The sequence below is a fragment of the Lissotriton vulgaris genome, chromosome 7 (genome assembly GCF_964263255.1).
Source record: "Lissotriton vulgaris chromosome 7, aLisVul1.2, whole genome shotgun sequence".
NCBI lineage: Eukaryota > Metazoa > Chordata > Amphibia > Caudata > Salamandridae > Lissotriton > Lissotriton vulgaris.
Window position 1 is genome coordinate 301,176,954 of NC_141695.1, and position 25,636 is coordinate 301,202,589.

The window sequence follows — 25,636 nt, forward strand, 5'->3', positions numbered from 1 at the left end:
AGGATATTAAACTGAAGTCTATTCTTTCAGGAGTCCAAATAACTTTTCTCCCCGAGGAATAGATGACAGTGGTGAAAACTCTGAATGCATTGGTAAGCCATATTGCACCAGCAGATAGCACGTGTTGATCTACCAGGTCTCAAACCCATACATCCATACCTCGAAAAACTGCCAAGCACTTCCACATTTATTATGGGGCCAGGCCCCATGTGAAAGGGCTTGCACGCCTGCTGTGAAACAGGCGTAATATTTGGACGCAACAGCTTCATAAAAGTGACGCAGTGCTATCTCATAGATTTCACTGCGTCACCTCTGCGACCCTTTCTTGCATCAATACGTCCCTTTTGCATACATTACACCTGACGTAGGTATAATGTGGCGCAGGGGCTAACAAAGTGACACATCTACCTTTGTAAATATGACTGAATAAGGTGCATTATTTACAGCACTGGTGCGTCACAAAAAGTGACGCACCGGTGGCGTTAAAGTGACGCATGGCCTCATAAATGAGGCCTTCAGTCTTCTACTCATGCGTCATATTAAATTTATGACGTATTATGTCGGAAGTTCTTACAGATACGTCAGTATTTCAGACGTATCTGTAAGCGCAAAAGTGATGCATTGCTGGAGTGTGTCTCAAAAATGATGCAACTCCAGCAATGCATCCTTTCACATGGGGCCAGGCCCCATGAGAAAGGGCCTGCATGCCTGCTGTGAAACAGGCGTAAGATTTGGACGCAACAGCGTCATAAAAGTGATGCAGTGATATCTCATAGATTTCACTGCGTCACCTCTACGACCCTTTCTTGCGTCAATACGTCCCTTTTGCATACATTACACCTGACGTAGGTATAATGTGGCGCAGGGGCTAACAAAGTGACACATCTACCTAGATGCGTCACTTTGTAAATATGACTGAATAAGGTGCATTATTTACAGCACTGGTGCGTCACAAAAAGTGACGCACCGGTGGCGTTAAAGTGACGCATGGCCTCATATATGAGGCCTTCAGTCTTCTACTCATGCATCATATTAAATATATGACATATTATGTTGGAAGTACTTACAGATACGTCAGTATTTCAGACGTATCTGTAAGCGCAAAAGTGATGCATTGCTGGAGTGTGTCACAAAAATGATGCAACTCCAGCAATGCATCTTTTCTTACCCTTCCACACCCCCGTTCGTTTTCAACATTTTCTTTGAATATCCACATTCCCCATATTCACTCTCCTTCTCCTTACTTTCCTTCCCAACACTCACCTTCTTTCAGTCCCCCTACTTCACTTCCTTTCTCCTCTCATACCTTTCTTTTCTTTCTTACTCATTTTCCTTTCCATTATCAATGCACTCCACTTCACTTACTCTTTTTCATTTTTTTAAGAATATAGCTCTTTGATGAGAATTGGAGGTAGTTCTGAAAATAACTTTTTTTTTTCTTCTTTTTTCTTTTTAAAAAACAGAAACAAAAACAGGGAATGGAAACTGCTCAACAGGAGCAAAAAAACCAAAAAGAATTAGGGCTGGGAACGGCAGTGATGGTTCTCCAATGCTCGAACCATGAGCAGGAGACTTTGCTCCCCAAAGGTAAGGAGTTGATCGCAGTATCTGCATTTCAGGACACCTTTGTTGAATGCAGGTTGAATATTTGGAACCAGCTCCTGCGATCGCCCCCTCACAGAAGTAGTTGCTCCTCCGGTGGATGTAGAGGCCCCATCACTGGGAACCTCTTGTGCCAGAGCCCTGACACTTTCCCGGGCAAAATTCTGGGGGTGCCTCCTCTCGACATGGCGTATCATTGTGAAGTTCCCAAAAGAATATTTCTTTTTCGGGTCACCCCGTGACAGGACTTTTTTGCAGATCCTGCACTCCACTTTTGGAGTATTCACCTTTTTCAGTCCTTCTGGTATGGAAAAAAAATTCCAGATGAAATGCTCTTTCACCTTTGGCTGAGGAGGCTCTTCATCGATGAATTCAGGCTCATCTTCACTGCTGGATGGTCTGGCAGCCATGATTAACCAAGAAATATGCAAGAGCAAAAAGGCAGGTCTTTCAGTCACAAAAGTGAAATAAGAAGTGAAGGAAATGGGTGGGGTTTTCATTCTTTGTAAAAAAAAAACTGTTAGCAACCAATGAAAAGTGTTATTTTAAGGTCACATGACTTGACGCGCTGACGTAGGCGCTTCCGGGGGCGCATACGCGGCGTGAACGTAGGCGCTTCCGAGGCGCATATGGGGCGTGAACGTAGGCGCTTCCGGGGGCGCTTACGCGGCGGGCGAAGTGACGTTTTGATAGTTTCACGGAAATGCAGAATTATTTTCATTTCCTTATTCAAAAAAACTGCTTTTATATGTACGGTACTAAATGTCTTGCGTTATTATTTACTTTTCATTCATATTTTTTTACACGAACGCAAGTAGCCCTCTGGGTGCGCTTTCCGGAGAGCCTACCTGTGCGCGGACCCAGAGCGCCCTCAAAAAAAATGATATAAAAAAATGTTTTAAAAATATTATTATAAAAAAAAATAATACTAATTAACACTCACACAAATCAGCAAATTAAAAAAAATCGTAGGTTACAAACTCGATATAGAACGGAATTAGCATTTAAAAAACCTATGAAATTCACTGAAAAAATAAAGGTTTCACACCAGTTATAGTTAGGAATTAGCATTTAAAAAACCTATTAAATTCACTGAAAAAACCATAGGTTTCACACCAGTTATAGTTACCTGGAAATTTTACTGACATAAAACCATTGAAACTCCCACGTTATAGTTAGTTGGACTCACTATAACTTGCGCGCCTGCAATGCACTGCTGATGATGTCACATATTACATCACTCATGACATGGTCAGTGACATCACTCATGACATCACTGATGACACGATCCTTGTGACAGAGTGACAGACCTCCTTTCAGTGTAATATAACCCTTAAAACACATATTCAAAAATAGAAATTAACATTTTCAAAAAAATGGAGATACCCATACCAGTTACAACAACCAATTCAGTAATTCCACCATCTATATACACATCCACTCATTCACCAACAGTTCTATATAGTCACTCACTCCTAGGCAATCTTCAATATATAATGGTGTATAGAAAACCAAACTTTTAGTCAGACAACATTTTTGTACATTTTCTAAATGCAATGACAACCAATGAAGAGTAAAAAATCAGAATGAATTGTTTTTATTCTTATAAAAAGTTGATTAAAAAATCCTTACCTAAGGATTAAAAACAAACCATACATTAACTAATTATATACATCAGAAAAACATTACAATAATAAACAATACAATACTGTGAATAGTAAAATCAAAATGTGGCAGAAATGTATTCTTTTCGACGCGCGTTTCGGCGTAGAGGAGACGCCTTCTTCAGGAAGCCACGTATTAAAATCTATTGAAACAAAATTATACAAAAAGACCAATATTAACATTTTTATATTAGTGATTATGACAAAGCAATTTTTATTTACATTTTTTTATAAAAAGCAGTAAATACTATCCATTCATGTAATATTTAAATTCGTATATCTATGCACATAACTATAATGATAGTCTGACCTATCTAAGTTGGACTACACTCAAAAACAAATATCTATCCATAATAGCGGACAAACACATACCAAGATACTCAGTAATGCTTAGGCGAGGATTTTTTTAATCAACTATTTATAAGAATAAAAACAATTAATTCTGATTTTTTACTCTTAATTTTTTACTGGTTGTCATTGCATTTATAAAATGTACAAACATGTTGTCTGACTAAAAGTTTGGTTTTTTATACACCATTATATATTGAAGATTGCCTAGGAGTGATAAAACATTGATGAAGCTTTCCCTGTCCTAGGAATCAACCTACGAGTGGTTCAGGGGGTCCTTGCTACTTCCACAAAACTATATAGTCACTCATACATATACTCACTCATCATATGTAGTGATACACCTATACATCCTTTTACACACAGACAGTCATCCAAAAGTTACTCACACACATACTCACACATGCAAATAAACTATTGAACATCCATGTATTTGCATATTGAACTATACAAACACTACCACTTTACTTCTATGGAAATTTACACATACTTACTGTCTCAAACAATCACTTATAGAAACACATACTTATTTAAACAGGAACTCTTACAATCTCTCGCTCTGACATATACTCACTTATATACATCAATACTCACATATAATAGATTAAAACATATGTAGTTACTGATAATGGCACTAGTGAGACAGTCACTCACTCACTAACACACACATATAGACACTCATCCACCCATACAGTCCTGCACATATGCTGTCTTCAAAACACATACAAACAGTGAGTCAGTCACCAACCCATGCAGCCACTTATACACAAAGTGAAACACTGATACATATATTTCAATATTTAAAAGTTACTCGCTAATATATGTATTCACTAAGATACACTTAATAAGGCAGTTAACAAATCATTTTTTTTTTAAAACATCCATTTACACACCCATTTAACCATTTATTCTTCCATCGACCTTTACAAATACATATATAAAACAAATTTATTTTTCAGAAAGACACACATTCACTGGATGGTGTCATCAGTGATGTCATGAGTGATGTCACTGACCATGTCATGAGTGATGTAATATGTGACATTATCAGCAGTGCATTGCAGCCGCGCAAGTTATAGGGAGTCCAACTAACTATAACGTGGGAATTTCAATGGTTTTATGTCAGTAAAATTTCCAGGTAACTATAACTGGTGTGAAACCTATGGTTTTTTCAGTGAATTTAATAGGTTTTTTAAATGCTAATTCCTAACTATAACTGGTGTGAAACCTATGGTTTTTTCAGTGAATATATATATATATATATATATATATATATATATATATATATATATATATATATATATATATATATATATATATATATATATATAAATATTTAGGGAACAAAGGATATTTTGCCATTGCAATGCATTTCCTTCTCCTGTCCCTTTACATACGAGTGTCACAGAGTGTAACCAGAGACCTGTTTGCCTTTGCAAATGTGTTTTGTACTTTCTACATAGATGTGAGGTAGGAAAAGGGGAGGCGGTGTGACTGGAAACCAAAATGAGACGGAGAAACAGTAAAAGTGTTTAAAAGAGCACACGGGGAGTGGAGTTCAGTACAACGCTTCAACATCAGTTATCTTTAATGTTCTCCCCGCTGAACATGGTGGTCGTTAATATAGTGATTAATGTTGATATTCAGTCTGTTTCTAAGCACTCCTAATCTTTTCTGATAAAATGGCAGCCAAGAAAGATAAACTGATTTGCCAATAACAGTACAGTGTGATTTAATGAGTCAACCATGATTAGATTCAGATTTCTGATTGAAAAGTGACAATGGCACTAGAAAGAAATAGGGCCTGATTATGATGGCAGTGGGACGCCATGGGTGGTGGTGCCACTGACATCCAGCCCATTGGACCGACCACTGCATTAGCATGCAGTCAGTCGGAGCTTGGCTGTAGGGGGAAAGACCGCAACGTCCGACAGGATGAAGGATCCCATCAGGGTGCCAGTCAGACTCCTATCCCTACAAAGAGGGCAGTGCCTGCAGGCACCACCATAGGGATTAGGATGTCCCTTTCTGACAGCCTATTCATGGCGGTCTGACCGCCATGTACATGCAGTCGGAAAAGGACTTTGGGGGCCCGGTCACTGTGGGCCCCTCTACAGTAGCCAAGGGGGTACCCTTGGTACCGCCACGCACATGCATGCACTGTGTGCCAGACACCACATGGTGCATGGACGTGCACAAAGTGCAATTTTCAACAGCGGCTTGTGCTGTGTTTTTTTTTTCTGACCCGCAGCACAATCCACTGTTGAAAAAGGCATTTTACGACCGCCTGCATGGAAGTCCTATCATAAGCTGGGAGGTGGGACTGCCAACGCATTGTCGGACAGTCGCCTGCACGAAACGATGGCAGTCAGATGCTCGTCTGACCACCATCATAATTAGGCCCATAGTTAAAAACATGAAAAGAAGGATAGAAAAAAGATGTGACAGAGGGCATGAGAAAGAAAAAGAGAAAGGGAGCAAACATTACAACTTATTTCAATGAAGCTGCCACTTTCTTGCTGCTTTTAAGAATGGTAAATAGCGGAACACTGAAATAATATCGAGGGACAAAATATCAACTTGCAAAAATATCGTGGACAAAATATCGACAGTCAAAATATCGAGTTTGTATCTACAAACAGGTAAGTACAAAAATACCGAGTACAAAATATCGTTTACAATAATATAGTTGTAAAAAATATCGACTTTATTAAAAACAGTGTTAAATTAAATTAATATTTAAATTTAATTACTAAAATATACTTAAAAATACTTAAATTAACTTATAATAATTAAATAATAAATGAAAATAATAAAAATAATTTTTTACAATCTTATTTGTTAAAACATATATATATAGTAACATACTATAATTAAATAAGATACTATTATATTACCGTACGATACCAGAAGTGTAAAAAATACTATTCCCACTCCAAAGAGTGCAAGCGTAGGGAAAGCATTGGATAGCGTAGGGGTTAAAATTACTATTCCCACTCAAGTGGGTGCAACAGTAGGGAAAACTGACCCTGAACCCAAAAAATACCCCTTTACCCAAGAAATGAAAACTGACCCTGAACCCTGAAAATACCCCTTTACCCAAAAACCCAAAACTCACCCTGAACCCTAAAAATACCCCTTTACCCAAAAACTGAAAACTGACCCTGAACCCAAAAAATACCCCTTTACCCAAGAACTGAAAACTGACCCTGAACCCTAAAAAAACCCCTTTACCCAAAAACTAAAAACTGACCCTGAACCCTAAAAATACCCCTTTACCCAAAAACTGAAAACTGACCCTAAACCCTAAAAATACCCCTTTACCCAAAAACTGAAAACTGACCCTGAACCCTAAAAATACCCCTTTACCCGAAAACTGAAAACTGACCCTGAACCCTAAAAATACCCATTTACCCAAAAACTGAAAACTGACCCTGAACCCTAAAAATACCCCTTTACTCAAAAACTGAAAACTGACCCTGAACCCTGAAAATACTCCTTTACCCAAAATAATTAATATTATTTAATTACCAATTAATTATTAATTAACAATAACAATAAAGTAAATATATCAGCACATTAGCTGTAATTAATTTAATTTAATAATTAATATTATTTTTTCCCAATTAATTAATTAACAATAACTAAAAATTATATATACAAATAAATTACTCTAATTAATGTAATTAACTAATTAATATTATTTAATTACCAATTAATTACTAATTAAAAATATGTACAACATTATATTAATTAATTAACTAATTAATATTAATTAATTACCAATTAATTATTAATTAGAAATATTTACAAACATATATTAATTAATTAATTATTATTAAATTACTCCCCACCCTTATCCCCTATTAACCCAACATTCCGCTCCTAAACATTAACTACAATTTATATTACTATTAATAAAATATTTTTTTTAACCTTTTTTCTACATATTATCAATATTTTTTACTTTGACTATTTATTGATATTTTGTCTCGTCAATTTTTTTAAGTCGATATTTTTGTACTCGATATTTTTTTATCATTATTTTATTCGATATTTTGACCAACGATATTTTTGTTATCGATATTTTATTATTGTCGATATTTTTAACTCGATATTTTGTCCATTCGATATTTTGGAGTCGATATTTTGTCTGTGCACCGTAAATAGCTAATGCCATCGTCATCCAGTGGTACTCAGTTTGCCCACTTCAAAAGGATGAATAGCAGAAGTGGCAAAGTCAGGATTTGAACATGTGAGTGTGCATTCCATATAGATTTTTACATCAATGCATTAGCCTTCTAATTATCCTCTTGGCCAGACTACACACATCCCTGGTTAAGAAAAAGAGAAAGGAAGAGAAAGACAGACAATACCACTGGGAAGTAGACATGGAAGGAGACATTAGAACAAAGGGAAAGAAACAGACCTTATGGAGCAAGGACGATAGACGTATTATTAAAATGGGCAGAGACATGGAAGAAAAACTTGATAAGAGACACACAAGGGGCCTATTTACACACTGTATTTTGTAGTACATTTGGTAGCACAACTAAAAGCCTAAAAAATACTATTCATACTCCTAAATCTCCACCTATCCAATCTTTTCCATAGGGAGATCCTCAGACATGTAAGTTAACTACTTACTAGTAAGTGTGGGAGGGACCAGGATAGTGGATGGAAAAAGGGAATACTTTTTGGCAGTGGTTTAGGAAGGAGTAAGAAGGGGTTGGGTTTGGAAGGAACATACACCCACCCATAAAAGAGTAAACCCATTGCTATTCACAAGCGACATTTTAAAAGTTACTACAGACAAAAAGGTACCCAAAACAGTAGTAAATTACTTGAGCTACAGTAAGTTCAGCATCACACAAGGGCAATCACTGGCCCTGCAACACCCTCTCATCGACAAGATGGTGGTAGGGACTTGAAATATTACCCCACAGGAAAAGTTCAGAAGCATAGTTTTTATTTTATTGAATACATTTAGATTACTTAAAAATGAAATTCAAAATTACGTTAACAGTGCTGTAGCATTTTTTACATTTTGATCTACAATTAAAATAAATATATAAAATTAGTTTATATTTATATTTAACAGAAAATCATTTCGGCCAATATATTTTCAGATAAATAAATGTCTTTTCTTTTCTCTATGTTTGTGCTTAAACATAATCTGCATTGCGATGGGGATCTCCCTCTGGTAAAGTATAGGGACACCTGTTGGTTCTTTGCCCCTCACCCTGGTCCCAGCCGTGAGGGAAAAGGCTTGGAGAAGGAACTTGCCTGTACTCTGTCACGCAGCCCGAGCGCTGCTCTGCTTCTGGTCACCACCCGCTTTCCTGCACCCTCGCGCCCACAGCCCCAGCACTACCACTCCCAGGGGGCTGTGCGCGGCGCCCGCTGCAGACGTCATCAGGAGGTGCCGGGGGCCTTGAAAATCGGCCCGGGCATCCCGCAGCGTGGGACGCGCTAGCTGGGGGACACCTGTTGGTTCTTTGCCCCCCGCCCTGGTCACAGCCGTGAGGGAAACGGCTTGGAGAAGGAACTTGCCTGTACTCCGTCACGCAGCCCGAGCACTGCTCTGCTTCTGGTCACCACCCGCTTTCCTGCACCCTCGCGCCCACAGCCCCAGCACTACCACTCCCAGGGGGCTGTGCGCGGCGCCCACTGCAGACATCATCAGGAGGTGCCGGGGGCCTCAAAAATCCGCCCAGGCATCCCGCAGCGCGGGACGCGCTAGCTGGGGGACACCTGTTGGTTCTTTGCCCCCCGCCCTGGTCACAGCTGTGAGGGAAACGGCTTGGAGAAGGAACTTGCCTGTACTCTGTCACGTAGCGCGAGCGCTGCTCTGCTTCTGGTCACCACCCGCTTTCCTGCACCCTCGCGCCCACAGCCCCAGCACTACCACTCCCAGGGGGCTGTGCGCGGCGCCCGCTGCAGACGTCATCAGGAGGTGCCGGGGGCCTTGAAAATCGGCCCGGGCATCCCGCAGCGCGGGACGCGCTAGCTGGAGGACACCTGTTGGTTCTTTGCCCCCCGCCCTGGTCACAGCCATGAGGGAAACGGCTTGGAGAAGGAACTTGCCTGTACTCTGTCACGCAGCCCGAGCGCTGCTCTGCTTCTGGTCACCACCCGCTTTCCTGCACCCTCGCGCCCACAGCCTCAGCACTACCACTCCCAGGGGGCTGTGCGCGGCGCCCGCTGCAGACGTCATCAGGAGGTGCCGGGGCCTTGAAAATCGGCCCGGGCATCCCGCAGCGCGGGACGCGCTAGCTGGGGGACACCTGTTGGTTCTTTGCCCCCCGCCCTGGTCACAGCTGTGAGGGAAATGGCTTGGAGAAGGAACTTGCCTGTACTCTGTCACGCAGCCCGAGCGCTGCTCTGCTTCTGGTCACCACCCGCTTTCCTGCACCCTCGCGCCCAAAGCCCCAGCACTACCACTCCCAGGGGGCTGTGCGCGGCGCCCGCTGCAGACGTCATCAGGAGGTGCCGGGGGCCTTGAAAATTGCCCCGGGCATCCCGCAGCGCGGGACGCGTGCGGGCTAAGCCCAGGCAAAGGGCGGGCCCTCTACGGCCCTCAAAGGCCAGATAAGGACGGGACGGGCCACCCCCTTTGGCTGTTACATTGTAGGCCTACCATCAAGAAGGTAAATACCCCCCTCTAAACGATTCGTCTCCTTACCTGTGGACCTGTTCATATATTGCTTCCCTATATCCCTTATCCACCATGACCTCCAAGGGGGACCAGTCTACTAGCGTAGCGGATTTTGGGGAAATGCCCTCCCTGTTAGATGAGTTAAACCTCTTATGCAAATCCAACTATGCTTCTTTGGAAACTCCCCCTCCGCCCAAAAACGCTAGTACACTACCAGACAAGCTTACACTTCTAGATGCCCCCATATTTTTTAACAAAACCTGCAGCCCGAACACTGTAAGTGTTGAGCCCCCCCAGGTTCCATCGGTGAAATGGAAACATAACGGTGACATTCAAGGTGGAAACAACCCCAAAACTCAAAAACTGTGCTTAAACACACCCTCCGCCAATTCCTCAATGATCCTTTCGATTGTTGAGGATCCAGAGGCTTTAACTCCTCCTCCCCACTCCCACATACTACCTCTTATCGAACAATTGGTAAACTCTATGATAGCACCGTTGCTTGATAAAATTAACATGTTAGGGGATAGGCTCTCTAGAATAGAGAAAGCCATCAAATCAAACCCGCGGGCTGATATATGCACACATTTAACCACCCTAGGTCACCTCCTACTCACCCAGTCTCTAAACCCCTTGCGCAGGATAAAAGGCATCAAACACAACCTGCTGGCCCTAGTGCATCAGGGCAAAAAATAGTTAAATACCTCGCCAAAGTTTCCCTCCCCCAGACGACTGCACCCGGAGCAGGTCACAACAAAGTCAATTCTATTCACTTACCACCGGAAGCGGCCCCATATGTGTGCAGCCTTGCGGGTGTACCTGCTCTCCCACCTGGAAAAACTGAGAGACAACTTGACTTACTTAATAAAACCAAATTCTGGCTGTCTAAAAACAGGCCACTCCCTCGTAACTTATACGGAGCAATAAGGAGCGTCAGAAGGGTGGGATGGTTGGGCTCCCTTCCCAAAGATGTTGCTGGGGACTTGATACTTGTGGGATTCAGAGACAGAAATATTGTCCCTTACTTGAAAACTTGGCCGCCTCAAGTAAGAGACGGCCCAATATCCATATGGGACTTACACGACTTCTACCCCAAATTCCCCAGTTATCCTCCTATTCCGAAATCATACCCCATGTGGCAGGATTCATAAAACCGCATATGAACTCCATTGATACTATCTCAACCTTGGAGTGGAAAATGTTCTTATGATTGAGTCCCTATTTTACTGTACCTTGGTCACTTAAAGCTACTCAATCATATAAGAGTAAATTAGAGATGTAAATTACTCACAAGAGTAAGTTACCTTTGTGAATAGCTCTGAAAGTAATCATCATTGGAAAAGAGTGATTTATCCAGGATAACAATTAAGATAGGGCAGTCTAGAAAGAAGGTCTTCTCTCTCTTTCTTGCACACGCATTCATGTGCACGCAATTACTCTCCCCACAAGATATAACCCTCACTTGTTCACCTACTTCCGGTCACAAACTCTGAAAGTTGCCAGTGATTTGGGATGGACTGATTTGCTGGAATTTATGCATGCTGATTAGACGTGAAACTCTGCTCTGGTCATCTTGCCTTAGGTCAAAACCAAGAATTGTGTATATTGTGTATCATTTATGAGTGTGGACTCTGACTTCCTTGTTTCCCTGGATTCCCTCACAGAGGCACGTGTGCTTTTATTACAGATGGGACACTCAAATGATGGCCCGGGGGACGCATGCAGCCCCCTGACCTTTAATTGCCGCCCCCTGGTGAACAGCAGCACTTGGCAGCTGTTCACTTGACAGAGCAGGAGCATTCCGAAAGCTGTGAAATGGTTGTGACTGGCAGTACCTGCACCGGGCAGCGACTGATTTGAGGCGTACCCCTGGTCAGCTAAACATACGGCGAAAAATTGGTGCGGGAGATCCTGCGGCACACCGCTGACTGCCCAGGACACTGATACCCCACGGAGCACCCCCATGAAGATTGATGCCACCAGGGGTAGTGACAGTGAGTGGAGGGCACGAGATGTGAGGCGCGACCAATCGGAGGGTGACGGCCCCTGACATAAAAATACTGCTCCCAGGGGGGAAACCCTTGTGGAGACCCGTGCCGTTACAACCACGTCAGGGTCTGAACTGAGTCTGGGTATCAGTAGGGGCCCATCGGCGGGAAATCTGAGCATTCCACAGACAGTACTTTGTGGCCCTAGGGAAAATGCTTGTTACTACCCATGTATTAGAGGATACCTATGTCATGGAGGTATTATATGATATCTGTGCTAGAAGTGGCAAACAATATGGTCTGAAATAAACGGTGCACAGACAAAATATCGACTCCAAAATATCGACTGGACATAATATCGAGTTTTAAATATAGACTGGACAAAATATCGACTGGACATAATATCGACTTCAAAAATATCGTTTTTCAGGTAAGTGAAGTAATATCGACTGTATAAAATATAGATAGCAAAAATATCGAATTTTTAATAATATATAATATTTTATAGTGTATTTTTATGTAATAATATGTGTGAAAAGTGTGTATTAATGTTATAAAATATTTTATTAAATGAATTTTGTTTTTTTAATAATTGCGTAATGTAATTCTGTAGCGGGTTGTGGGTTTATAGGGGAATAGGGTGGGAAGTAATTTAATAATAATTAATTAATTAATATTTGTTTGTAAATATTTATAATTAATAATTAATTGATAATTAATTAATAATAATTAGTTAATTAATTTAAATAATTTTGTACATATTTTGTATTAGTAATTAATTGGTAATTAATTACTTGTAATTAGTTAATTACATTAATTAGAGTACATTTTTATATATATAATTTTGTGTTATTGTTAAGTAATTAATTGGGAAAAAATAATATTAATTATTAAAATAATTACAGCTAATGTGCTAATATATTTACTTTATTGTTATTGTTAATTAATAATTATTTGGTAATTAAATAATATTGATAAATTTTGGGTAAAGGAGTATTTTTAGGGTTCAGGGTCAGTTTTTAGTTTTTGGGTAAAGGGGTATTTTTAGGGTTCAGGGTCAGTTTTCAGTTTTTGGGTAAAGGGGCATTTTTAGGGTTCAGGGTCAGTTTTTAGTTTTTGGGTAAAGGGGTATTTTTAGGGTTCAGGGTCAGTTTTCAGTTTTTGGGTAAAGGGGTATTTTTAGGGTTCAGGGTCAGTTTTCAGTTTTTGGGTAAAGGGGCATTTTTAGGGTTTAGTGCCAGTTTTTAGTTTTTGGGTAAAGGGGTATTTTTAGGGTTCAGGGTCAGTTTTGGGTTTTTGGGTAAAGGGGTATATTTTAGGGTTCAGGGTCAACAAATAAGATTGTAAAAAATTATTTTTATTATTTTCATTTATTATTTAATTATTATAATTTAATTTAAGTATTTTTAAGTATATTTTAGTAATTAAAATGTAATATTAATTTAATTTAACACTGTTTTTAATAAAGTCGATATTTTTTACATCTATATTATTGTTAACGATATTTTGTACTCGATATTTTTGTACTTACCTGTTTGTAGATACAAACTCGATATTTTGACTGTCGATATTTTGTCCACGATATTTTGGCAAGTCGATATTTTGTCCCTCGATATTATTTCAGTGATCCGGAATAAACACAGTACATGCCACCTCATTTTACTTGAACCAGACCTCACCCAGACCATACACAGGAGACATATTGTAAAGTTAAGGAACTTTATTTACTCACACTATTATAAAATATAATTGCAGCCCCCTTCCCAATGAAGCTGCCCACAAATATCTCTCCCTTTGCTACTTGTCACAAAACCCCTGAACCCCAGGTTGTCATTGATCACACAGACACAATAACTAATCACATATCCTCCTGATATAACTGGTTGCACAGACCGCCTTCTCTGCTGTTAGCAGTACTCATTCTTTGCTTAAGAACACAGCTCCATTCCAATCCACCCATAAATGTCATTGAGTCTCTGCCCTCACAGATTACAGGCCCATTACAGCTCATAAGATCCCCCTCGTGGTCAATGCATCCTGTCATTGATGTAATGAACCACTGATGGGCTTCACTGAATCCCCAAAACACACACCCCTCTATGGATGCAGCTCCTAATTTGAGCCAGTGGTTTCTGGTGCTCCGCACTGGCACTTAAACGTCAGCAAAGGCACCTATGACACTCTAGCACATGGAGGCACTGTTTGTGTATTTTTGAGATGAGCAAAACAACAGTTGTTTATTCATTAAATACACATGAAATGAGTAATGCCTGCTGCCCAATCAATTCTTATAGCTTTGGGGGCCTAAAATAGTCTGAATTGTTACACTTGTAGGAGTGTGATGGTTAGTAGTTGTGTAGGTATATGAACTGGGACTGAACTGAATTGCTAGCTTTGCAATTGGTTGAGAGGCTGCATTGTTAGAGCACAAAATCAATACTGTGGTTATGGATCTGGGACTTCTCCACAATGAACAGACCCTCCAGGATATCGCGATTTCGCGATTTCGCGATTTGCTGCGAAATCGGCACTTTTTTAAAAATGCCGCGATTTTTACAAAAATGCCCGCGAAATCGGCATTTTTGTAGAAATCGCGGCATTTTTTGCTATATGCTGGGGGGTCTGCTTTATCCAAAGACATGCACCGGTTGCCCCACACCTGTAGATGATCTACAGACACTGGGGTCAGAGGGTTAAAGCAGCTCGGCTGCAGCTGGCAGTGTGAAGGTCTAGGCTCTTTGTCATTCAGAGCTGCCCGGGACTGCGCTGGTTCGCACCTCTTCCTGGCCCACAAGAATGACAATGGGAGCCCTCACCTTGCACATCAACAGGAGGTGAGGGGGGGATGGGTTGTTGTCACAGAGGATGGAGCAGGAATCGGACAGAGCAGTTCTCCTTCGAGTGTAATGTGAAAGGGTTCGCAGTGACAGGAATAGGAACTTCGAGTCTTAGGCCTGTGAGAAGGCTCATTTACTGACCTGGCAAATTTAAACACAGTCAGCAAGTCAATTTGGGAAAGAAACGGAGAACAATTTAAATTGAAAACAAAAGACACGCTACCTTAAATCTGTTAATATATTTTTTTTTAACTCGAATCTTGCATTGCTGAGAGATTATCTGCAGCATGCACACCCGGAACTGTCTATGTGCTTGCACTTCTACTCTAATGTGAATTGTATTAGCAAAATGTCTGACCTTGCTTTAAAGATGTTGCACTAAGTGCTCCATCCATGTACGATTTTTAGCATTGGATCGTAGCAAGCTTCTCCTTAAAGCTGAAGTTTAGTGCAAAAACGCTGGGCTCTCTATGAGCATACTATGAAATCATGGTTTTATTCTATAGATTAATGAATTAGCAGAGTATCAATTTTCCGATTTAAAAAAAGGACTACAGGCCATAGAAGGCAAGCAAGCAATGGCACCTTTCTGTACTCCAGGATATGGGTTGAATGGATGAATGAAAGATTGAATAAATGGATAATGAGAGAGGATGGATGGATTGATGAGAGGGGAAGGATGGAGAGAAAATTTAAATAGCTGGATGTATGGGTGGAAGGGTAGCTGGATGATGGATGAGGGGAAAGATGGATGAGGGGAAGGATGGATGATGGATGAAAGGAAGGATGGATGAGGGGAAGGATGGATGGATGAAGGGGAGGATGGATGAGAGGAAGGATGGATGGATGAGGGGATGGATAGAGGGGAAGGATGGATGGATGGATGGGTGGTTGAAAGGATGGATGGATGATGAGGGGAAGGATGGATGATGAGGGGAAGGATGGATGGATGGATGATGAGGGGATGGATGGATGGATGTTTGATGAGGGGGTGGGTGAAAGGATGGATGATGAGGGGAAGGGTGGATGGATGGATGGATGGTGAGGGAATGGATGGATGATGAGGGGGTGGGTGAAAGGATGGATGGATGATGAGGGGAAGGATGGATGGATGATGAGGGGAAGGATGGATGGATGAAGAGTGGGTGGGTAGATGGATGGAACGGGCATCCGGTGGGATATCAGGTTGTGTTCAAAATACACTGTACTATTTAACGTGCTTACTAATAAAAGGGGCGATAGGTATAGCCATCATTAGTGCAGCAGGTACAGTGGCACCAAGCGCAAAAAAGCAGCGCAAGGGGCTTGTAAATCTGCCCCAAAGTGTCTACATTGTAAAGAAACCAAATATACATAGCTTCACGTTGTTAAATAACTAAAAAAACGAAGATATCTGTGTTTGTTGTGGGAAAAATGGCCACATAAAATGCCGCAAAATTGCCGCTAAATTTCCATATTTGTGCCGCTAAATTTCCATTTTTGTGCCGCTAAATTTGCTATTCCATGCCGCTATATCCTGGGGGGTCTGAATGAACAAAGCAACATGTCTGAGCACGTCATCGAACAAAAAGGACACTGACAGAAAAACTGTTAGAAAGGAGGAATTGAAAAAAAATACTGGACCTCATTGGTCTGCTTTCTCAAACACAGACCTCAAAACCTGGAGGGCCATACTAAAAACTTGAAGGACTTCTTTAGGAACAATAATATAAGACTAAAGGGCATCACCGAGATGGAGGAGGACTATGACATCATGCATTTTCTGGAGACCTAGTTAGATTGTGAAGTTGCACCAGAGGGAGAAAAGGACTTTCCGCATTTTACGCTCTAAATACACACCAGGCACCGACCAGGCACCGGCCAGCCACCACCATCCTGTGCTCCTCTGGGCTGTAGAGGGCAAGAGCACTCAGCTTGCACTCCTACTGCAGAAGGCAAGGAATTATTGACCCTACATGACAGAAGGCAGTAACGCTGTGATATTCTCAGATTGTACAGCAGCTGTGCAGCAGCAAAGCATCTCATTTCTGGAAGGGAATGAATGCTCAGAGAACTGGGAGTGAAATACACCCTACTCTTCCCAGCCAAACTGAAGGTGACGGGGAAGGAGACATGAAATTCTGTGAACACCCTCAGGAAGTCTGGGGCTGGGCAGAGAGATATGTGGCTGGGGGTAAAGATACCAATATCCCCCCAAGTCGGAGTCAGCCATAACAACTGAGGAAATCGAGCAGGAGAGAAGTGCACCCTAGGGAGAACAACAACAGGAGAGGGCCTATATTGTGGCAGCCGTGGCTGGACTTTGAGACAAAAACACCTCAGCGGCATCGATTGAAGCGACAGGAGATGACTCAGACACAGACCTCGATTTGAACCATACCACAGATACTGAACAATCATTGGCAAAGCTAGCACAGAGAATGCAGATGACTTGCTCTAATCTCTGTCAGATACGAGGGAAGAAAATAGTGGGTGTGCAATATCAACTTCGCCCGCCTGAAACAGCATACTCTTGCTGCTGTTTCATGAGATGCTTGAATGCAACTGGAGTACATATGGGAAAAAGTGCTGAGACGGTTCCCTATCAGGCTCTCTATTTTTACCCTCACCATCAGGGTGAAAAAAAAAGTCTTACCTCTGCAGCACTACCACCCTTCACTGCCCGTGCTATAACTTCAAAGAGACTTGTGTTGTATCCTCTTTCGCGCAGGGAAGGGCCAGGCTGGGGTCCGGGTTGTGGTTTGGGGGGTGGGTATAAGACTACAGGGAAGGAAGGCGACTTCCTCTTCCTGTAGTCTGGCATTGCTGGGTGGCAACAGTTTTGAAGGAGAAGGTGAAGGTGTTTTTCAGGGGTAGGAGCAACGTTGTCAGGCGGGTTGTCGGCAGTTTCTGGGCACATTTGCTGGCGACGGAGTTGCGGTCTCGACGGTGCCACTGGTCAGTGGTTTTGGCTCGTGGCATCGGCGTTACTGTGGAGTAGCGGTATGTATGGGGTTTCACAGGAGGCGTGCGGGAGGCCCTTCGAGTGCTGGGGAGGGCGGGGCGGGAGGACTTGTTGCGGCCGGGGGTGTTAGAGCAAGCGTGGGTAGGCCTGGAGAGGGCCCTGTGGGCGGCCTCGGCGAGGGTGACTGCCGCTGTGCTCGCCTGCATGGAGGAGCCGGCGCAGGGAGGCCGCGGCGCGTCAGGGAGGGGTTGGGGCACCATGGGCAAAGGAGCGCAGTGTAGGGGCCGGCGCAAGACCCTGCCTCCACAGTTGGAATCGGCGGTGGCAGGGCAGCATGAGGCAGCCGCTCCGGGGGGATTGCAGCCTGACCCCAAGCGAGCGAGAGCAAGACCAAAGTACTGGTTTTGGCTGTGGGGCAGAGCAGCAGGCCTGTGGTTGAAGGGGGGCTGGTGGGGGCAGTTCCTGAGGGTGGGTGGAGGCCAGGGGGTCGGCAGGGAGGGGCAGAGTGGGAGGTGGGCAGTGATGGAGAGGAGGCGGCATATGTGGGGGCGGGGCCATGGGGAAGGGTGTGTGCCCCCTGGACCTATCAGTGGGCCCCCGGGCCAGTACCCCGGCCAGTCAAGGGGCAAGGGAGAGGCCGGTCAGTGAGAGTGGGGAGGAGGTCAGGCCGGGGGGTGTGGGGTTTCCGGTGTTGGCCACCCCTTGGAGGAGCATGCAGGGTGTAGGGCCTAGGGGCTACTGCCTCCCATTATTGAATAGATGGGAGGCCATGGATTTGGAGTTCAAGATCAAGGAGCAGAGGCGGCTGGTCCAGGAAGCAGATGCTTGGTGGGCAGTATTGGAAGCCATCAGGGCTGGGGCTGACTGGGAGGAGGTGATGGAGGGGCCCCCTATGCCTACTTCAGAAGAGGAGTTTTGGGCTGAGCAGATAGATAAGGAGAGGGCAGGTAGGGCACGAGGTGCGTCAGTTGGGGGTATGGGCACTAGGTCTGGGCAGGCAGGGACGGCCAGGACGGCTGCGAGGCCCGACGATGCCAGAGCCGGCCCAGGTTGGAGCGACCTGGGGGGTAGGAGGGGTTCCCAGCTGGCAGAGGTCAGCAGAGGGGTAGCAGGCTTGGCGGGGCGCAAGACGGCCTCAGGACGCCGCCTTAAAGCAGCAGGGGAGTCTGCGGCGGCTCTGCCTCCATCGCGGGATCCGGCAACGGCGGCAGGTGTAGAGAGTGGTTTTGGATGTGGTGTGCAAGTGCAGAAAGGAGTGAAAACAGCAGTTCAAGAGGTGGTGTGGAAGCCGGTGGATGATGAGTTGGCGTTGAAGCTGGATTATGGTTTAGAGAGGGAGGAGTTGGAAGAAGGGGAGGTGAGGGATGACATGGACAGGACGGGGGAGAGGGGACAGAGTAACAGTGGACATGGTGTCTTGCAGGCTCCTCGGAAGAAGACTGGCAAAATGAAAGGGAAGACATCCAAAACCAGCAGCTCGGAAGGACGGCCAGGAGTGGTGCAGACGAACTTGACAGGTGAGGGTGAATGGTGGGCTGCCTGGGAGGAGGGCCCGAAGTTGGGTAGAAAGAAGGCGTGCAGATTGGTGGGAGTGGGGGAGGGGTCGGTCAGGGACCAAGGGGCGGAAGGGGCTGGTGTTTCAAGGATTGGGGAGTGGAGCGCTGCGTTAGGTAAGAAGGTGGTTACGGCGGGGGTACAAACTGACAAATTGGATGGAGCAGAGGACAAGCAAGAGGGGAAGGAGGACAAGGATGGTAAATAGGAGGATAAGAAGCAGAAGAAGTTACCCTATATGGGTTTGGCAATGCCCCTTGGATCGCACCTATCCGAGAAGATTAAGGGCAAAATTTGGAAACATGAGTATGTAGATGTATTTAAGCTGCTGCACAGGGAGGTGCAGGCGAAGGAGGGCTCTAAGGAAGAGGAATGGGAACTGACAAGGCGACCCAGGGTGCCAGTGAATATGGAAAACTGGATGTCTGCTTTCCTCATATATGCAAGTATATATTGTGAGAAACATTTGGATAGGGCTATCCCACTGTTAAAGTACATGGACATTATTAGGAAGGCTCAGTTGCAGTTTGGGGGCTTCGCGTGGCTAAGTTATGATGAGGAGTTTAGGGCCCGAGTAAGTGTTAACCCTGAGAAACCCTGGGGTGAAATCGATCAGGAACTATGGGTGCAGTGGATGGCGTTGACGCACTCGTCGGCTTCCACTCACACGGCGAGTGGTTTACCGGTTCCCTATCGGTCCTTTCCATTGCGGCCCGCCCAGTCTGGGGCGGGAGGAGTGGTTACACCCGCAGGTCACACAGCCCCACAACCTAAAACAGGCACCAGCTCATCCGGAGCTTGTTGGAGCTACACCAGGGGTCATTGCTTGCGATACCCCCTGTAACTTTAAGCACGAATGCTCTAAATGCGGGGGGAGGCATGGGGTCACGCGGTGTTTCACATTGGCCACACCTTCGGAGCAGTGGCGAACCACAAATGCGAAGGGTAGGGGGCAGCCTGCTCAGAAGGGCCCCTACACCGGTTAAGGTGGAGGCGATGTCCCCGTGGCTCGCGTGTTACCCGGACAGGGAGGCGGCGTTGAAATTACAGTGGGGTTTCATGGAGGGTTTTAGAGTACGCTACCAGGGGCCAAGGGTGCGGAGATGGGCATACAACCTTAAATCAGTGAAGGACTTGCCTGGGGTGGTGGCGGCCAAGTTCCACAAGGAAGTGTTGGAAGGCAGGGTGGCGGGCCGTTTGCAGAATGGCCCCTAGAACATTTGATCGTGTCACCGCTGGGAGTAGTGCCGAAGAAGGAAGAGGGTGAGTTTCAGATGATACATCATCTATCTTGGCCGGAAGGTCAGTCCCTCAATGATTTCATTGCTGAGGTAGACTCCCGGGTGCTCTACGCGTTGGTGGATGACGCCATTCGCTTGGTGCGGATGAGCGGGCGGGGGGCGGAAATGGCCAAATGCGCTATCAAATCAGCGTTTCGCCTTTTGCCAATTCATCCGGCAGATTTTGCTCTGTTAGGGATGCAGTTTGCAGGGGCCATTTATGTGGACAAGGTCTTGCCCATGGGGTGTGCCATTTCCTGCACGCTTTTTGAGGTTTTTCTGCAGATTTTTTTTGTAGTGGGTTTTTACTCAGATTAGCAGCCATCGGGTCGTGTCACACTACTTCGATGATTTCCTGTTCGTAGGTGAAGCTCAATCAGGAACTTGCGGCAGGGCCCTGTCACAGTTCCAGGAGATGGCGTCGCATTTTGGTGTGCCTTTGGCGCCAGAAAAGACAGCTGGGCCCAGCTCCTGCTTGACTTTCTTAAGGATTGAGCTGGATGCCGTTCAGTGGATGGCATCCAGCAGGCGAAGGTGGAGGAAATCCGGGCATGCCTCTTGTGAGCAGTCAGGGAAAAGAGGATTGCGTTGTGGGCTGTGCAGCAGCTTCTGGGCTTTCTGAACTTTGCATGCAGGGTGGTTAGGTCGGGACGAACGTTCTGCAGACGGCTCGGCATGCCATGTCGGGGGCCATCCTACCACATAACAGGGTCCGGATCTCCATGGGGGTGCGGGCTGACCTAAGGACATGACTGACTTTCCTATCTGAGTTCAACGGGGTGTCCCTAGACTTTGTGGAGGAGCGGATGATTTGGCAAATTCAGATCTACTCGGATGCAGCAGGGGCAGCAGGTTTTGGCCTTTTATGGGATGGCAGGTGGTGCACGGAGGAGTGGTCAGCGCAGTGGATGAAGCAAGGGAGAAGCATTGTGTTTTTGGAATTCTGGCTGAGCGGAGGGTGTTTGTGCAGTGGACGAGGGTTGCAGAGGGTGAGATTTTCTGTCATGCCTCTGGGGCTAGGGTTACGGCAACTCAGTTATTGGCAGTTTTGCGTATGGCAGTGGGTAGGTTGGGTTTTCCAGCAGGTTTTGGGACGCACTCTTTTCGAATTGGGGCAGCGACAGCAGCGGCAAGATTGGGTTGGTCGTGGGACAGGAAACGGCGGATTGGCAGGTGGAAGTCAAGGTGTTGTGAACGTTACGTGAGAAAATAGGGTCTTGGGGTTTTGGAGGCCGGGGTGTTTGGGGTTGATGTTCACTATAGGCGAGGGTGTGTATTAATCTATTTTTCTTTCGTAGGTTGCGTGGGCGGACCAGGGGCCAAGACAGTGACATGGATTGTGGGGCATTCCTTTGTTTACTGGACATAAAAATATGCAGTAACATGGCCGTAACCTGGGACTCTGAGGACAACAACATGAGGTGCATTGGTGGGGAAAAGGGGGGAGGCGATGGGGGGCACTGTTGCCCTGGCTCGCGAAGATGGTCCCTCAAAAAGCATGCCCGGACCTGTTGATCATTCATTTGGGGGAGAAAGACTTGGTACAGCTGTCAGGTTTGGCGCTCTTGCAGCTGATGCAGAGGGACCTGGAAGTGATGAAACAGAAATTATCTGGGACCTGCATTGCATGGACTGAATTTGTTCCCAGGAGAAATTGGAAAGGGGCTAACAAGCATGGGGCAGTCGAGAAAGCCCGTAGGAAATTGAACAGGGCTATGAGGGTTTTTTGTGAAGGCAGAGACATTAATGTGATAGCCCACCCTGGGATACGACTTGAGGAAGGACTGCTTTTTAGGGATGACGGAGTGCATCTTTCGACACCTGGGAATGCCTATTATATGATGGAAGTGAGGGATGTGGTGAGCAAGTTGTGAAACGAGGCGAAATGGTGTCACAGGAATGCTTGATGGGTCAGAGGCGAAAGATGCACAGTGGAGCCCTGGGGGTGGGGGTGGGGGGCAGGGAACCACCCTAAAGGGGGTTCTCTGGTTGGCGGTAGTTGGGAGGGGTGGGGGCGCACCCACCTCTCGTGGGGGGGAGGAGTGAATGGTGGAGACGACTGGTGGCATGAGAGAAGTGCCAGGATACGTAGAGAGATTGGAGGAAAGGGATGAAGAACGGAATGTGGTGTGGAGTGGAATGGAGTGTATGAAGCTGGAGTGATGTGGGGAGGAGATTTGTTGTTGTTGATTGTTGTAAATTTGTGTTATGTTGGTGCAGCCTGGTCCTAATAAAATGGCCTTTTACGCTTAACAATAGTGTGGCCTGATTGTTGTGAGACACACAGTGCTCCCCGGAGTCACGCCTACTTCTGCCCCGATGCAGGCGCTTGTGATCCCCTAAAGCACACAGTGCTCCCCAGTTGTACACCACCAAGTGGTCCCACGTTGCTTCCTCCTCACAGCTGCAGAATGAGTGCTCTTCCGAAGCACATCACCGTGGGGTGCCGGGGTGCACATCAGCACGTCATCTCCTGCTGCACCCCACGTGGTGCCCCCTGCAGTACAGCGCCCTGTGCTCTGGGGGTACAGGTCAGCAGGTCATCTCCTGCTGCACCCCACGGGGTGCCCCCTGCTGTACAGCGCCCTGTGCTCCGGGGGTACACGTCAGCACGTCATCTCCTGCTGCACCCCACGAGGTGCCCCCTGCAGTACAGCGTCCTGTGCTCTGGGGGTACACGTCAGCAGTACCCACGTCAGCAGGTTTCCCCTGCCACTGCTTACGCAAACCGTTGTGAATGCTGGTTTGTGTGCGTTGATGCCGCATAAGTCTTGAAATTGCGACAGTGAGGGGCATATTTACAAGGGCAGTGCACAGGAACGTCACTTTTAATGACATCCCTGTGGCGCAAAGCCATGCTCCATATTTACAAGGTGGCTTAAGGCCAGCGTATACACATATGCCCCGGAGTGTCTGGAAGAGAGAGGGTTTATGGGTCTCTGAAACAGAAGGACGGAGAGAGAGAACGAAAGAGAGGGTGAGTGAGTAAGAGAGAGCGAGAGCGAGAAAGTAAGAGTAAGAGAGAGAGTAAGAGAGAAAGAGTAGGAGAGTGAGAAAGTAAGAGAGAGAGAGAACGAGTGAGAGGAAGAGAGAGAGGAAGAGTAAGAGAGAGATAAGAGAGAGAGTAGGAGAGAGAAAGTAAGTGAAAGAAAGAGAGAGAGAACGAGAGAGAAAGAGAGTAAGAGAGAGAGTAAGAGAGAAAGAGTAGGAGAGAGAGAAAGTAAGAGAGAAAGAGAGAGAGTGTAAGAGAGAGATAGTGTAAGAGATAGAGAGAAAGATAGAGAGAGTAAGAGTAAGGGAGAGTGAGTAAGTGAGAGGGGAGAGGAAGGGAGAGAGAGTAGGAGAGAGAGAGAGAGAGAGAGAGAGAGAGAGAGAGAGAGAGAGAGAGAGAGAGAGCGAGAGAGAGAGAGAAGTAATAACTTAAACACAAAGTCAGCTATGGAAATCTTAGACCTCCGCTCCCTGCATATACTGCAAGCTTTTGTCGTATGTTTTTTCTGGCCTTGAAAGCTGCCTGACTGAAGCTCGGCCCCTCCCGAGCCCCCCTGGATGCCACAGCCCCTCCCTGCCCCTGCGCTGATTAATAAAGTCCTCTCTGGGTGTTGCTCTGTCGTGGCGCTGTGTGACAAGGCTACAAATCTCTCAGCCTGGCCCACTTTCCCTTATCAGCTAGATTATTTTTCGATGCTAAATCACGGGAGCCACATGTGGAAGTGGCGGTGGGCACAGGAGCTGAACGGGCAGGAGGGAGGGGGGGTCTCTGTGCAGCAGGCACCGCTCATCCATCATGCCCCGAGGTGGAATGGGGGACACCAGGGGAGGGTGGAGCAGCGCCTTCCATCAGCGCGGGAAGCAGCGAGTGGAGAACAGAGAGTGGGGGAGGGTCACCCGTCACTCTGGGCCTGGGGTACCCTCCTTTATGGAAGCCTGGAGGAGAGGGGTGAAAGGAGGCGCTAACCGCGCATCAAAGCCAGCAGTGGAGGGAAGAGATGCTGAGATGCGGGAGGAGCAAAGCCTATCCATCACAGGAGTCTGGGGAGCACGAAGAGGAGTGGAGGGGGTGGAGGATAGCCAGAGCTTGGGATCCTGGAAGACCGAGAGAATGTGGCCTAACGGCCAGGGCTGCCGACTTCGGATCTGGGATTCTCTCACATCCTGTGATTCTGGGCAAATCACTTGCAGCCAGATTCATGAAGCTTAATTGCGCTCGCAAAGGGCCAGATTCTGAGAATCTAGCCCTTTGCGAGCGCAATTTTTGCATTTGGGATTCATCATCCCAAATGCAAAAATCGGTAATTGCGATTTCGCTAAATTGCGAGGAATTACATTTAAGGATTCTCTATTTGAGATTCCTTAAATGCAATTCATTAACCATTTATAAATTGCGAAATCGCAATTTCGGGCCGCTATTTACCGCAAGGTCAAAACTCGTGGTAAATAGCGAAAACTTAGAAAAATGCTTTTAAATGCATTTCTCTAAGTTGCATGTTGCACACACACATGTCCTTTGGACATGTGTGTGCGCAACACCAATGTAGATTACATTTCAGGGGTGCTACAGGGTGTCCTTTGGACACCCCAGGCACCCTTGAAATCGCATCCTTATTTGTGATTAGCAAATTGCTAATCGCAAATAAGGAATAACTACCCATTCATTCCTATGGGCCTTAGGCCTTAGGCCCATAGGAATGAATGGGTAGTTATTCCTTATTTGCGATTAGCAATTTGCTAATCGCAAATAAGGAATGTGTAGGAATCGCA